The sequence below is a fragment of the Schistocerca cancellata genome, chromosome 7 (genome assembly GCF_023864275.1).
Source record: "Schistocerca cancellata isolate TAMUIC-IGC-003103 chromosome 7, iqSchCanc2.1, whole genome shotgun sequence".
Taxonomy (NCBI): Eukaryota; Metazoa; Arthropoda; class Insecta; order Orthoptera; family Acrididae; genus Schistocerca; species Schistocerca cancellata.
Genome location: NC_064632.1, coordinates 226089924 through 226107161, shown reverse-complemented (window position 1 = coordinate 226107161; position 17238 = coordinate 226089924). Strand labels below are relative to the sequence as shown.

The window sequence follows — 17238 nt, the reverse complement described above, 5'->3', positions numbered from 1 at the left end:
CTTGAGCCGCCCTAAGCTGCCTATTGTCGCTTCCCTTCGCTGTTTCCCATCCGGCCACAGTCAATTGTAAATACTTCCCTGGGGTAAACTAGTGTCCAGTAAATTTACTCGTTTCCACAAAGTTTTTATGTCGTGTGAATTAATTTAAAACCATCACCCGACATTAATTATTCCACTACGTCCATACTATACCCTCTACAAGATGCATTGTGCCTTGTCAGTCATTTTTTTCAGCCCTACTGTTCGCTCAACGTGAGTTAGGTGATCTTTAATGACTTCATGTAAGGGGCATAGTTCTTGCCATCTTACATATTTTAAAAATACCCGAAGCTGTTGACATCCGATGGTTAAGTACCTATCGCACAAATGGTTCAAATGGCTCTGAGCACTATGGGCCTTAACATCTGTGTTCATCAGTCCCCTAGAACTTAGAACTACATAAACCTAACTAACCTAAGGACATCACACAACACCCAGTCATCACGAGGCAGATAAAATCCCTGATCCTGCCGGGAATCGAACCCGGGAACCCGGGCGTGGGAAGCGAGAATGCTACCGCTCGACCACGAGCTGCAGACACCTATCGCACAATTCATGTTATTTTCCTAACCTACATGTCCATTACAATGGCATGTGAACATATATACAAGGACGGCGCGGATTTAACAAGTTAAGCTGGAGGAATCTTGTTAAAAATGATGAATTCAAATTTCATTGTAGGTTTAGTGATTTTAGACGATACGTTAAATGCAGTCTCAAACGCATGTAAAGTTTTGCAGAGACAATCACTTAAAATTTCGCAAATCGCTCTTCTTGTTTCTGGAACATTTAAGGCACATCGACTGTCTTTGTGACTGCGATGGACATAGTGCAGAAAGTGAAACTCTTAATAAAATTAAAAAACTTCACGAGGACGTATCAGAAGCTAAACGTGTGCTATTCAAGAACGTAGAAGAGCAGATTCAAACTATGAAAAGCGCAAGGAAATTCGTTAAAAGTATGACTGATGAGAAGGCAATAAAAGTGATAGAACGAAGTGCATATTTTGAAAGTGTTAAAAAAATTCTAGAGTTTCGTGATAATGATTGTAAAGAACTGTGCTTGATTTTGGGACTTACAAACATCGGCGCTGTTATTGCAGACTTGCATTCTTTTAGGTACATTGTTAGTAATAAATTAGACGATACGTCTTCTGTTTTTGCTTCTTTCTTTATTTCTTTCTGAGAGCCGACATCGGCTACGAAGCACTACGGACACTCACTGAATGTGTACTGTGCATTCCCGTTTCGACTTGCAGTATGGAAAGGTCATTTAGTACAATGAACAGGGTGATGACAAAATTAAGGAATAGGATGGCTCAGGGAACGCTCCAAGCTTGTGTGAAGATTTCAACTGAAGGGGACGACGAGCCAACAGAAAGTTTTATTGGTGACGTCATCAAGAGATATGCTGTAAAAAAGCCTCGACGTATTAATTTGATGCATTTTTTTTTGCCTGCAATAAGATTATTTTATTATTTAATATAATTAACTTAGGCTTAGCCTAACAGCTTAGCACTTAACCTACATATTATTTAATTATATATTAGCTATTCATGAAAAATTATAAATATTAATAGCGCTGCTACATCTTTATAACGCTATCACTTAAATTTTAAGCCTATAACTTTGTCCTCTACCCTCCCCCCCCTCCTCTTTCCCCCGTCAAGCTATATGTCCACCCAAGGGGAAAGTGGCTGTATTCATCACCGACCAAAACACTAGCAGACTACTGTTTACGATTTCTGTCATGAACGCGCACCAAAGTCTTAAATTCTAAAATATTACCGTTCTTACATGAATAACGTAGTGTCAAGAAGCCAGTTTCGTAAGTTTTCTGTTCAGAAGTGCGAATTTGCTCCTTTAATACGACAAATTTGACCTCGTTTATGTTACTTATATTTTGTTGATATATTTCGAATAAATTATATGAAAAGCATGCTTTCATAATATGTTTAATTCCTGTTTTACTATATTTCTATTGATATAAAATGAAGCTGGATCTTGGAAACCAATGCTTGTGTCCTTGCTGGCCCTTCTTTTTGTTCCTACATTTTCAGCTTGCATCTCGCATGCACAGCATTTTTAATGTTCGCATGTGCAAAAGACCTACCTCTGTGTTCTTTGCTAGCCCATAAACGTGTGCAATACGGAAAGATGCAAGGCGTCCTATCGTGTCTTGATCATGTCGACTAAGGGAACGATTATTGAAATGTCAAAGAAACAGAACTGCATAGAGGTATACCTCCACGCATAATAGTGTTCGTGTTTTACTATATTGTCTGTAGTTTACACATCTCCTCACTATAAAAACTTACGTATAATGTGTCATTTAGTGTGTGACCAACAGTAGTAATTTACAGGGAAAAAATATAATTTTTCAACATCTACTAGCATTGTACAATATTACAAATGTAAGTATGGGACTAAAACGCTTAGACACCGTAGAATGGATATTTTGTGTTAACATGTACGTAAATCTTTTTTTTTTTTTGTAATGATAATCATGACCTGTGTTACATATAGGCGTTATTTTCCAACAATAGCCTATTTGCTTCTTTTCCAGGCATAGTTCTCGTCAGTAACTGTGTCAGTTTTTAGGATTAACCAATGTTGTTGTTGTTGTTGTGGTCTTCAGTCCTGAGACTGGTTTGATGCAGCTCTCCATGCTACTCTATCCTGTGCAAGCTTCTTCATCTCCCAGTACCTACTGCAACCCACATCCTTCTGAATATGCTTAGTGTATTCATCTCTTGGGCTCCCTCTACGATTTTTACCCTCCACGCTGCCCTCCAATACTAAATTGGTGATCCCTTGATGCCTCAGAACATGTCCTACCAACCGATCCCATCTAGTCAAGTTGTGCCACAAGCTCCTCTTCTCCCCAATTCTATTCAATACCTCCTCATTAGTTATGTGCTCTACCCATCTAATCTTCAGCATTCTTCTGTAGCACCACATTTCGAAAGCTTCTATTCTCTTCTTGTCCAAACTATTTATCGTCCATGTTTCACTTCCATACATGCCTACACTCCATACAAATACTTTCAGAAACGACTTCCTGACGCTTAAAGCTATACTCGATGTTAACAAATTTCTCTTCTTCAGAAACGCTTTCCTTGCTATTGACAGTCTACATTTTATATCCTCTTTACTTCGACCATCATCAGTTATTTTGCTCCCCAAATAGCAAAACTCCTTTACTACTTTAAGTGTCTCATTTCCTAATGTAATTCCCTCAGCATCACCCGACTTAATTCGACCACATTCCATTATCCTCGTTTTGCTTTTATTGGTGTTCATCTTATATCCTCCTTTCAAGACACTGTCCATTCCATTCAACTTGTCTTCCAAGTTCTTTGCTGTCTCTGATAGAATGTCATCGGCGAACCTCAAAGTTTTTATTTCTTCTCCATGGATTTTAATACCTACTCCGAATTTTTCTTTTGTTTCCTTTACTGCTTGCTCAATATACAGATTGAATAACATCGGGGAGAGGCTACAACCCTGTCTCACTCCCTTCCCAACCACTGCTTCCCTTTCATGCCCCTCGACTCTTATAACTGCCATCTGGTTTCTGTACAAATTGTAAATAGCCTTTCGCTCCCTGTATTTTACCCATGCCACCTTTAGAATTTGAAAGAGAGTATTCCAATCAACATTGTCAAAAACTTTCTCTAAGTCTACAAATGCAAGAAACGTAGGTTTTCCTTTCCTTAATCTTTCTTCTAAGATAAGTCGGAGGGTCAGTATTGCCTCACGTGTTCCAACATATCTACGGAATCCAAACTGAACTTCCCCGAGGTTGGCTTCTATCAGTTTTTCCATTCGTCTGTGAAGAATTCGCGTTGGTGTTTTGCAGCTGTGACTTATTAAACTGATAGTTCGGTAATTTTCACGTCTGTCAACACCTGCTTTCTTTGGGGTTGGAATTATTATATTCTTCTTGAAGTCTGAGGGTATTTCGCCTGTCTCATACATCTTGCTCACCAGATGGTAGAGTTCCGTCAGGACTGGCTCTCCCAAGGCTGTCAGTAGTTCTAATGGAATGTTGTCTACTCCCGGGGCCTTGTTTCGACTCAGGTCCTTCAGTGCTCTGTCAAACTCTTCACGCAGTATCATATGTCCCATTTCATCTTCATCTACATCCTCTTCCATTTCCATAATATTGTACTCAAGAATATCGCCCTTGTATAGACCCTCTATATAGTCCTTCCACCTTTCTGCTTTCCCTTCTTTGCTTAGAACTGGGTTTCCATCAAAGCTCTTGATATTCATACAAGTGGCTCTCTTTTCTCCAAAGGTCTCTTTAATTTTCCTGTAGGCTGTATCTATCTTACCCCTAGTGAGATAAGCCTCTACTTCCTTTCATTTGTCTTCTAGCCATCCCTGCTTAGCCATTTTGCACTTCCTGTCAATCTCATTTTTGAGACGTTTGTATTCCTTTTTGCCTTCTTCATTTAACGCATTTTTATATTTTCTCCTTTCATCAATTAAATACAGTATTTCTTCTGTTACCCAAGGGTTTCTACTAGCCCTCATCTTTTTACCTAGTTGATCCTCTGCTGCCTTCAGTATTTCATCCATCAAAGCTACCCATTCTTCTTCTACTGTATTTCGTTCCCCCATTCCTGTCAATTGCTCCCTTATGCTCTCTCTGAAACTCTGTACAACCTCTGGTTCTTTCAGTTTATCCAGGTCCCATCTCCTTAAATTCCCACCTTTTTGCAGTTTCTTCAGTTTTAATCTATAGTTCATAACCAATAGATTGTGGTCAGGGTCCACATCTGCCCCTGGAAATGTCTTACAATTTAAAACCTGGTTCGTAAATCTCTGTCTTACCATTATATAATCTATCTGATACCTTTTAGTATCTCCAGGGTTCTTCCATGTATACAGCCTTCTTTCATGATTCTTGAACCAAGTGTTAGCTATGATTAAGTTATGCTCTGCGCAAAATTCTACCAGGCGGCTTCCTCTTTCATTTCTTAGCCCCAATCCATATTCACCTACTATGTTTCCTTCTCTCCCTTCTCCTACTCTCGAATTCCAGTCACCCATGACTATTAAATTTTCGTCTCCCTTCACTACCTGAATAATTTCTTTTATCTCATCATACATTTCATCAATTTCTTCGTCATCTGCAGAGCTAGTTGGCATATAAACTTGTACTACTGTAGTGGGCGTGGGCTTCGTGCCTATCTTGGCCACAATAATGCGGTCACCATGCTGTTTGTAGTAGCTTACCCGCATTCCTATTGCTTTATTCATTATTAAACCTACTCCTGCATTATCCCTATTTGATTTTGTATTTATAACCCTGTATTCACCTGACCAAAAGTCTTGTTCCTCCTGCCACCGAACTTCACTAATTCCCACTATATCTAACTTTAACCTATCCATTTTCCTTTGTAAGTTTTCTAGCCTACCTGCCCGATTAAGGGATCTGACATTTCACGCTCCGATCCGTAGAACGCCAGTTGTCTTTCTCCTGATAACGACGTCGTCTTGAGTAGTCCCCGCCCGGAGATCCGAATGGGGGACTATTTTACCTCCGGAATATTTTACCCAAGAGGACGCCATCATCATTTAATCACACAGTAAAGGACGTTGAGAGAGGCAGGAAGGCTAAGAGAAGTTGAAAAAGAGATGGAGAACTATCGACTAGATATATTGGGACTAAGTGAAGTAAGGTGGCCAGAATCTGGGGAATTCCAAACGCAATATGGTGGAGTGTTGCCGTATGCGGGTCAGACCGGTGAGGACGCGATGCACAAGAATGGTGTAGGGCTCTTACTATCTAAAAGCAGCAAGAAGAGCTTACTGGAGTGGAAACCAGTCTCAGAACGGATAATAACCGCACGCTTTAAAACAAATGTGCGATATGTCACTGTAATTCAATGCTATGCACCTACTGAAATAGCTAAAGGAGAATTAAAAGATGCATTTTATACAGAGCTTAACGGAGTTCTTAGACAGATAAATTCTAGGGACATAAAAATTTTAATGGGTGACTTGAACGCAAAAGTTGGTTCAGAAAATGAAGGGCTTGAACATATCATGGGCGTGCATGGCATGGGGATCAGGAATGTAAATGGTGAACTGTTGATAGATACATGCGCTCAACATGACCTAGTCATTGGAGGCACATTGTTTCCACATCGTAACTGCCATAAGATAACATGGGTTTCTCCAGACCACGTTACCGAAAATCAAATAGACCACATAGTCATTAAGCCGCAAGTTCCGACACTCTCTGTTAGATGTCAGAAATAGAAGAGGGGCAGACGTTGGAAGTGACCACCACCTAGTTTTGGCGGAATTCAGACTGAAGATAGTGGCAAATAGAACCAAGCTCAATCATAGGTGCAAGAAAATAGAGGTGGCAAGATTAAAAGACCAACAGATCAAAGAAACATTTGCCCTTGAACTACAAAACAGATTCCAGGTCATCTCTGAAGAAAACTTTATGGAAGAGGGAATTGAAACGTGCTGGCAAAAAATCAAGAACTGTTATTTAGATGTGGGAGAAAAAATCCTAGGATTTAAGGCACATCAAAGGAAGGAATGGATCTCCGATGCTACGTGGAATGAAATCAGCCACAGGAAAGAACTAAAACTTAAGTTAAATTTTTGTAAGACAAGAGCGCAGAAGAGCGAAGCGCATAAAGAATACATGGAGGCAAACAAAAAAGTGAAAACATTGCTACGTCGAGATAAAAGGAAATGGATAGATGAGCAAGCAAAATTAGCAGAAGAGGCAGCAAGACAAGGAAATATGAAAGACCTCTACAACATTACCAAACGGTTGTCAATGAAGAACTTCAGACATGAAGGACCAGTTAAGAACAAGAATGGTGTGATGCTTACAACTCAACAGGCACAGCTACAGAGATGGGAAGAGCACTTCAGGGAACTGTTAAATTGTGAAGACAACCAAGAGAAACAAATACGAGATGTTCCAGAGGAAGTCGAAGAAGACCAAAATATAAATTTGCAGTGCCCCACAATGGACGAAATTGGGATTGCCTTGAAAACACTAAAAAATACAAAGGCTCCAGGCCTAGACAACATAGCACCGGAGCTCTTAAAAGCCGATACTGAAAGTACTGTTAAAATGCTCCATCCTTTGCTGAAGCATATTTGGCTTGAAGAGAAATCTCCAAAGGAGTGGAAAAATGGCTTGGTGGTAAAGCTCCTAAAAAAGGGAAATTTGTCAGAGTGTAACAACTGGCGTGGTATTACATTGTTGTCAGTGCCCAGTAAGGTCCTCACCAGAATTATTTTAAACAGAATTAAAGAATCCCTTGAAAAGCGACTGCGTAAAGAACGGGCCGGTTTTAGGGCACAACGCAGCTGTGTTGATCTTATTAACACTCTTAGGATCATCTTAGAGCAAAGCAAAGAATTCCAAGCAACCATGTACCTGGCATTCATTGATTTTCAAAAGGCCTTCGATTCCGTGAAACATAAAGTGCTCTGGCAGGTGTTGCGGAAGTATGGCATACCACAGAAGATCTTAAACATCATAAAAGATCTATATGATGGCTACGAATGCTGCATACTCCACAAGGGAAATATGACAGAGCCCATAAAAGTAACAACTGGAGTCCGGCAGGGTTGCATTTTGTCACCAACACTTTTTCTACTCATTCTAGACTCTGTTATGAGAAGAGTCGCAGCAGGCAGGAGACGAGGAATCCAGTGGGGGATCCACGAACGTCTGGAGGATTTGGATTTTGCAGACGACATAGTTTTATTAGCTCCAAGGCTGACTGATATGCAAGCTAAATTAAGCTTGCTGAAAGAAGATGCAGAGACTGCTGGCCTCAAGATAAATACAGGCAAAACAAAGGAAATGAGAGTAAATTCAGGTAACATGGAGATGCCCCTGTTAATAGGTGAGCAGCGAGTGGAGACTGTCAACTCATTCCTGTATCTGGGTAGTATAGTGGCGGAAGGTGGTGGAGCTGGAGATGACGTGAAAAACCGCATTAAAAAGGCAAATGCTGGCTTCATACAATTGTATCCAATATGGAAAAATAGAAATATCACATATTTGTATTTTTAATACAAATCTGAAGGCTTCTGTACGCCAGTGAAAGCTGGAAAATGGATAAAAAGATAACAACCCAGTTACAAAGCTTCATAAATAGATGTCTTCGACGCATCATCAATATCTGGTGGCCAGAAAAAATATGTAATGAGGAGCTCTGGCGAATAACAAACCAGATACCTATAGAAGACCAGATACGAGAGAGAAAGTGGGGCTGGTTGGGGCACAGCTTGAGAAAACCAGACGGAGCCATCGAGAAAAAAGCATTGGAATGGAATCCCCAGGGAACAAGAAAGAGAGGAAGACCAAGGGGTACATGGAAGAGGACAGTGGAAGGGGAAGCAAAAAGAGTTGGCAAGACCTGGGCAGAATTGAGGCAAATGGCCAAAGACAGAGACGGATGGCGAGTTCTCCTGGATGCGCTAAGCCCCCATAGGGGCCAAAGGAATTAAGTCAAGTCAAACTTGCATGCCTTCGGGAAAAATTACGGCTGTAGTTTCCCCTTGCTTTCAGCCGTTCGCAGTACCAGCACAGCAAGGCCATTTTGGTTAGTGTTACAAGGCCAGATCAGTCAGTCACCCAGACTGTTGCCCCTGCAACTACTGAAAAGGCTGCTGCCCCTCTTCAGGAACCACACGTTTGTCTGGCCTTTCAACAGATACCCCTCCGTTGTGGTTGCACCTACGGTAGGGCTATCTGTATCGCTGAGGCACGCAAGCCTCCCCACCAACGGCAAGGTCCATGGTTATTGGGGGGGGGGGGGCGATAACCAAACCTACAATAATTGGAATGTACTTCTACTTTGATCATCTGCTTAATTTTACTTTTGAATTTCATTTTGAGGTTTCCGAAGGATACAGGTGTGTTTGTGATACACCAATAGTTAGTTAATGTTCCATGTATCATTTGCACGATAAAGCTTATTGATGTGGTACGAGCCATACGGTATTATATTAACGTAATTTTTTGTGAATATTTCTCCATGCTAATCATTAATTTTTACAAATGCCCCCAAGTTGATCATTTATTAGCTTTTTGTTTTTTAATTACAGATAGACAGATGTTATTCATTATCCATCACCATTTACAAGTTACCATATTAGGTAGCCTTCTGCCGAAAAGCAGGAGTTGTCGAAGAGAAACGTTTTCATTTTAGTTTCAAATTTTACCTTGTTGCCTGCCAGGCATTTTATATCACTGGGTAACTGATCAAAATTTTTGGTTGGAGCATTGTGAATTGTGCTACAGACAACCTTTATGTGACGTAATGAATGTCATTTTTTTCTTCTGGAATTGTAGTTAGGTACTTCACTGTTCCTGTTGAAGTGCGGTGGATTATTTACAACGTCTTGAGGGAATAACTATACTATGAGGCTGATCGATTGTACTCACACGCCTAGCAACAGACAGACATTGCAAAAAGTGCGTCCACATAAGTCTTCGGCCAAAGCCTTCTTGAGAAAGAAAGCAAACACAGCGAGCGCGCGCGCGCACACACACACACACACACACACACACACACACACACACACACACACATTCACAATCATACAGACATAACTCACACACACATGACCGCTTTTTCCCTTACTGTTATAGGAAGGATATTTTTTGAAGAGGAAGGACGGATGACCTATGAATAATCGTCGGCGGCAGGAATTTAGGGCGTGAGATGCTGCACCAACAATCAACGCGGTTACGTAGCCGTGTGTTGTGCGGGGTCGAGAGCGTTCGTGCAGTGTGGCTCGAATGTCGGTGCGTTTGCGGTTTGGAAGGCAGTGAACAACATAGGAAAGAATAAAATTAAACAGCCCAACTATAATTCACGAATGCAAACGAAAATATTGCTTGACCGGCTCCACCTTACAAATGAAATGTGATTCCTTTAAACTTGAGATTACGATCATATTGATTTGTATACCCTAAACGACACAAACACATTTTTTATGAAACGACTAAGTCTCCACACAATCAATGCTCCAGATCACCAAAGTCTGTAGATATGCCCAACGGCCGAAAGTAGGTACGGGCACGTCACTGCGACGTCATGGGGAAGTACCACCGCGGTGTACCATAGTAAGATTTCAGAGTGAAAAGATGTGTAGATTACAGTGAGACTAATGCACTGACAGTTTAATAAAATAAGAACTATTCTGCATGGAGCTATACCTCTATGCAGTTCTGTTTGCTGCGCCGAGTGGCTGCGCGGTTTGAGGCGCCATGTCACGGACTGCGCGGCCTCTCCCGCCGGAGGTCCGATTCCTCCCTCGGGCATGGGTGTGTGTGCGTGTTGTTCTTAGCAAAAGTTAGTTTAAGTAGTGTGTAAGTCTAGGGACCAATGACCTCAGTAGTTTGGTCCCTTAGGAATTCACACACACAGCTCCGTTTCTTTGACATTCCACAATCTTTCACTTTGTTGCCATGCACAAGATACGAGAGAACACCTCGCTTTTTTCCAAATTCTCCGCGTTCATGGGCTAACAAAGAAGATATAGGTAAGTTTCTTTTGCAAAGGTGATCCTTAAAAATGTTGTGCATACGAGCTGAAAGATGAAAATGTAACGAACAAGAAGCAGTATCTTGTAAGCAAACAAGCATTGGTTTCGGAGTTCCAGCTTAATTTCCTATTTATACAAATGCTGTAAAAGTAGAAGTAAGTGGATTACGAAAGCATTCCTTTGAAACCACGCCGTTCTCTTCATGGTTATTCGAAATGTATCAACAAATAACAAGTTACGTTAACGAGGCCAAATGTGCCGTATTACAGGAGCAAATACGCATTCAAGAACAGAAAAACGTTCGAAGTTGTCTTTCTGACACTACATCATTCATGTAAGCACCGTAATTTTCAGTATTTGAAACGGCTGCTGCGCGCACACCACAGAAATAATGAACAAGACGCAATCGTAAACAGTTGTCTGCTAATCCAGAATGAGATTTTCACTCTGCAGCGGAGTGTGCGCTGATATTTGTCTGCTAATGTTTAGGGCAATGTGAGATTGCGGCAGGCCCCGCCAACTCTGGCTTCAGAACAACATAAAGCCTAAGTCTATAGCGCCATTTCCCTTTTTTTTAACTACAAGTTTTTTTTATCTTCATGATCTCGAGTCTTCGGCTTAGGCATGCTGTCATTGGTCAAAGCTGACTGGTGACATCGTACAGTAGAATTTATTCAATGAACACACCTACGATGTTTCAGCGGCCTACGTTGTACTCGTATACCGCCCACACTACAGTAATCGGAATACCGTCAGTTTAATTTTAACCATCCGGTCTTTATGTGGCTTAGTTTGTAAAAAGTAATTCTTGCATTGCAGAATCAGTACTCATCATATATGCAATAGCCATCGCTAAATTACAAGGGGGGATATTACCGCACTGTTTCTGCGTACAATTCTTTTGATCTAGCAATGCTTAGTACATTTTACGTGTATGTTCTTCAGTTTCTTCACACAGCACTGAACACAAAGAGGCAATCCAGTACCTGGGACAGAAAGGAGAAAACTTACTATTCTGTCTACCAATATATGGTACAATTTTTGGTAGTAATAATTTGTCACGTTGTGGTATTTTAGATCACATATGCATCATGTAATACATTATATATTATGAAACAATCTTTTTCATATTTGTGTTAAAGCTTCCGCTGAACGAGAAGTGAAGCCCGAAAGAGTTCCACCCCGCAATCCGATTTGAGGCAGACATCAGCAAACTTGAGTGAGCGAATGAATGTAAGTACGGACACTATAAAAGCGTGTTATTTCAGAATAGATCTTTGTTAGGCATTTGCGCCTTGGAATATGTGCAGTGGAGCCCAGTAACAGTTTCACATTTATTTAAAAATAATTTGCCTTAAAGCATTGGCAGACCATGAATAATGTTTTCAACAGTTACGTCCAGTCAGTTTTGTCATTGTGCGTTTATTACAGGCGCACTTCGACTGTACAAATCCCTCCTTTCCCAGCATTAGTTGTTCGAGTTTTTAGATGTTTTAAAATATACTGTAGAATTTTTGCCGTTCCATACTGTACTTGCTCTGTATGTAGTCAAGGAACGTACATGTTAACTTTCTCCCTAAAGTGAGGTCAGAAGGTTATCAGTGCCGGTAGGGACCGTGATCCGGTTATAACTGTTTCTTATCTCAGACTCAGAACTTCTGTTACACACTTGTGTCCTTTATATTCAAGGTCACCCCCTCCGCTGCCCCCCCCCCCCACACACACACATTTCCCCCCCCCCAACACACACACTTCCCTCTCACCAGGAAACCACCAGGAATTGATCAAGGTCACCTAGGGGAACCCCAACCCCCTCCCCTCCTTCCCTTCTCCACTCCCCTGGACTAATGAGAGTGAAGCGTCCCCTCCCCATCGTCATCTCGTATAGGAGTAGGTGCGGTTCCCTCTGGAGCTGGACAGTATAGTGAGGGTCAGGTTGTGTCTGTTCGTTAATAACAAATTACATTAAGACATATCACTCGAGCTATGTTTGCTAATAATAACTTAATATTTGGTATAATATAATACCAGTGGAAATTTTATCCAGGAAGATATGTAAGTACCCGCATTCGTCTCCAGTTTTACGTATTTTTCGCCCATTTTCCTATTTTTTCCGTATTTTCCAGAATTTTTCGTATTTTATCCAATAGTTCCATCCCACTGTTCCCGACGTCGCGTTGATGTGATGATGCTTTCAACCAATCACAATGCAGTATGTGCCCAAATTATTTATCGTTGCTATTGAAGCATCCCCTTCCGATCTTCATCTTTTATAACTGGGATACTTGAGTTGGTGGGTCTCACTATAGAGCTGGCCAATGGAGGAAGAAGATCAGGATGTGTCTATGTTTTAATAACAACTTACGTTAAGCAATTTGACTCGATATCTGTTTGTGAATAAAAGTTTAATGTTAAGTGATTTTCATAATTTGAGGCATCGGTAAAGTCCACACCCAGGCGGATATGTAAGTACTCTCATTATTCCACAATTTTACGCATTTTTCCCCTTTTTTGTATTATTTCGTATTTTCGACAATTATATGTTTTAGTATCGAATTACTTGCGTTTCGATACGATATTGCAGTGCCTGTGTTATTCCGAATTACGATGCTGAAATTCATTAATGTATTCGCAGTTGCGAATGTGGACAACCATCAGCTGTAGAATGGAATGACGACAGTGAAAATTTGTGCCGGACCGGGACGCGAACCCGAATTTCCCGCTTATCGCGAGCGGTCCCCTTACCATTTGGCTATCCGTGCACGATTCACGACCAGACCCAAATTTCCGTGAGCCGTCGACCATGTGCCTACAACCTGTGCTCGTTCATTCATTATGTACATTCCTGTACAGGAGAGGCATTTTACTTTAAAGTCTCGAGTACAGGTTGTAGGCGCATGGTTGACGGCATGAGTTATGCATGGATAGCCAAATCGTAAAGGGACCGTTCACGATAAGCGGGAAAAGCGAGTTCGAGTCCCGATCCAGCACAAATTTTCGTTGTCGTCACTCCGTTCTACAGCTGATGGTTGTCTATATTCGCAATTGCGGATATATTTAATGTACTTGAGTTCCGTCCCACTGCTAGCGACGTTATGTCAACATCGCGTCGCCGGCATGACGCTATCAGCCAGTTAGCATGTACCCCAGTTATTTATCGTTGCTAAGCTACCAAGTCATTACTAGTGTGTGTTACATCATTGTGTATGAGTTAGAAATGAAAATGTTGGTGAAAATAATGATTTCAAAGCAAACTATACAAACACCCCAGTTCTAACGATTTCGAACCACAGGTACAGCATTAATAGCAAATACCACCACTACTAACAAGGGAATGGTCAGACTTGTCATGTCGAAACCTGTGTTGCTTTTTCTACCACTGTGAGTTAACATTGCAAGAAGTCTGTATGCAGAATTTTAGCTGCTGACATGACCTGGAAGTCTGTAAACAATTTTATGAAGTAAGACATTATGGTCGCATGGTTTCCGCGCTTATAACTGCCTCTTGTACAACCCTGACCTCTCTCGCTACGTTATACCAACGCCATCTAGGGACAAGGTGGCGTTAGCTACGCGCCGCTCTCTTGCCACAGCAGTGAGAGAGCTGATTCCCCAGTGAAAGCGATCGTAAGATAATTAAACATTCGTTGACAAATATGGCTGATATGTTATCTACAACATTCTTTCCAAATAGCAATGAAATAGACACAAATAAATATACGGTTTAGAACACGTCCAAATTTTATTTCTTGTAATTACCGCAAAAATGCGAAATATTGATACAATGTTCAAAACCTAGGTTTTTTGTGCACCAAGAACATACAAGCAAAGACGACCCTGCGAATCACAGACGTTGTTAGATGTCCGCAGACAAAACTGGGCTGGTGTTAGGAATGAATCAGGCCTAGTATCAGTATATTTCGAGGAGTGCCACGCATATTTAATCAAATTCTGAAACCGTGGGGAGGTAAATTGATAATGTACTACTGATTGCAGCTTGTGAATATTGTCACGGTGATAGACAGGAAATTGCAGTGATCTGCACACAATAATTTTCTCTGTTAGTTTTCTGTAAAATGCCTTCCACTGACGGAAAAATTCTCTGTCTAAAGGTTGGATTACGTTCGTCGTGCCGGGTGGAATCTGAAGTATCTACTTCTTTGTCAGGGTGCGCTCGAAATATAGCTTTTAATGAATCAGACCTTTTATGACCTGACCACGAATCTGGGAGAAGAGATTTGTTCCCGCAGATCGGAATAAAAGCATGACGCATGAAAAGTGTAACGTTCTCGTTTCCCATTTTTCCAGACTTCGATGCGTCTGCCGCAAGATTGTTTGCGTAGAACATTGTTCTTTTGACACGTGGTCCAAAACGTCCAGTTGCTTCTTGAAGACACACATATAGTTTAGGCAGCAATGAACCATCCAGACTAATTATGGGCATTACCGTGTATGAATGGGTGAGTGAAGTCGTGGACTGCGCAATCGCCTCAATATGTTTTTCCCCTTTGAATGGCAGTGTTCTTTTCGTACGCATTTCTTTTTGAAAACCTGACTGATCTGCATTGTACACGTACGATTCACTAAAACTAGCGATCTTACTTTTTTGCATTCGTAAGAAAAAGCTTCTATCATTTCGATTTGTGTAACTTCATTTTCCGACCTGTTTCTCGATACAAATTTTGTTATTTTTCGTGCCACAATTTTATGTGATCTTTTGAAGCGACTAATCCAACTTTGAGAATCTGTAAATTCTTCAGCGCCTATCGCGTTGGCAATCTCTAACTCCCAATTACGCAAAGTTGTATTGCTGACACTAAATGACTGTTGTCTGGCATCGGTAAATAGCTCAAAAAGTCGCGCATTTATCTCCGTCGTAATTTCCAGTCGACTCTTACGTCGTCCAGCGACTTCCTTTTTCCATCTATACAATTCACGTTCAGAACGGACAAAGCGATACTTATTTTGAACAGTACTGACACGTAGGCGTTTCTTACCATTTTCGTTCAATCAGTACGTCACCGCTTTTTCTTTGTCTGATGAGGTAATTGTAGTTGCTGGTGTTAATTTCGGAGATAATTGATGATGGTACGTGGCACTATCACTAGAAGAGTCTTCATGAGTGCAACTTTCGTCGGTGCCTTCGCCGTCTGTAGATTCACAATCTGCAATATCGAGTTTTTCAGTTGTTTCTAGCCACATGTCTGCGCCATTTACATGCTCGTCTAGATGTTTAACAACCATGTCGCACAACACATAGTCTTCACGCGTGTTTTCTGTTGATTGCTTCATTTGGCGTCTGTGGTATATCTCCATGGCAAGCAGCAAACCAATTACAGGGTTCGCCATCACCTGTGAGGGGAGATTGAATGGTCACCGTAAAGTGGCTTGCGGAGTACAGATGAACATGTACAGAACATCTTTCACATCTCTAACCAGTTTCAGGACGGTATGTTTCGAAATATGTACCAGAAATTAAAAGGACGTGCATGCCACAGAAACGAATATTCGTTTCCCCTTCCCACCAAAACCGTGCAGCGATATTCCTCTTTAGTGAACGCCGCAATAAGACGGCCGCACTTGCCGATCATGCGCACAACGCTCGCGACTCGCCATTTCCAGGGGTGGCCAGCCGTCACTGCAAGCGCCAAGCAGGAAACAAATCCATGTTCGTGATTTTTTTTGGGTGACTTCCAGTTCATGTCAGCAGCTACAATTTTGCATACGGACCTTTTTGCACAGTTAAATAACAGTGCTAAAAAAAGCAATACATGTTTCGGCATGACAAGTCTGACCATTCCCTTGTAAGTCACCTCTACATTACTAGACTCTGTGACGTCGTAGCAAAGTTCTGGTGCTCCCAACCAAAGATACTGTTTGTGTGAAAGGATTAACACAGAGGTACGAAATACGCATTTAGACAGCATGAAAGTGTTTCAAAATTCAATTCTTGTGAGTTATTAGATGTTTTGCAAAAGTGAATCTGTCCATGCACCTAGGTGAACTGTGTGTGTCCATCAGCACCGTGAGGTTACTCTGGTGGAAACACGTGCAAACATTCCACATCTCTATCTATAAACTCTTGCAATGCAATCTCTACAATACTAGGGTGTGTCTAAATGAGCTCATTATTGTATTGGTGGAAATAATGACGTCACGGCAAAATTCTGGTGCTTCCAACCGAAGATACTGTATGTATAAGAAATAGCAAAGCACTACTAAAAATACGCAGCTCGAGAGATGAGCAGTTTCTTTAACCCCGCAAGTAACCTGTAGGGTGGAGGACCCTTCGCACTCCGACATGTGGAGTATGGCTGTTCACATTGTTCCAAATCAGCAGTGGCCGAGAACGTTGCATAAATGCAGGTGTAATCACTCCCGTCATGGTCTGCCTCAAAAGGGGTTACTGTGGTATCAGTCATTCATGGAGGGGATATCCCGCCACAGCAAACCAGTTGTAAATCGCAAACACATACACGTTCACTAGTGGAAATCTATAGACGACTTTGCGGATAAACATTGCTAACAGTTTAAGCGCCAAGCACTCCTCTACCCTCCCCTTTTCTCTCAGGACCAGTAAGAAACAAGCTTCCCCTCCTCCCCAACCATCATGCTTTTAAAATTTGCGCTTTTGCAAGGCGACCCC

General features: G+C 41.4%; 1 protein-coding gene across 1 annotated transcript in view; it reads left to right on the top strand.

Annotated features, from left to right (window-relative positions):
• LOC126091895 (RNA-binding protein fusilli-like) overlaps positions 1-17238 on the top strand; it is a 1039987-nt gene that overhangs the window by 81751 nt on the left and 940998 nt on the right. Inside the window, exon 2 of the mRNA XM_049907191.1 lies at positions 11735-11825. The gene's annotated coding sequence lies outside the window, so the exon portion shown is untranslated. The remainder of the gene's footprint in view (positions 1-11734; positions 11826-17238) is intronic.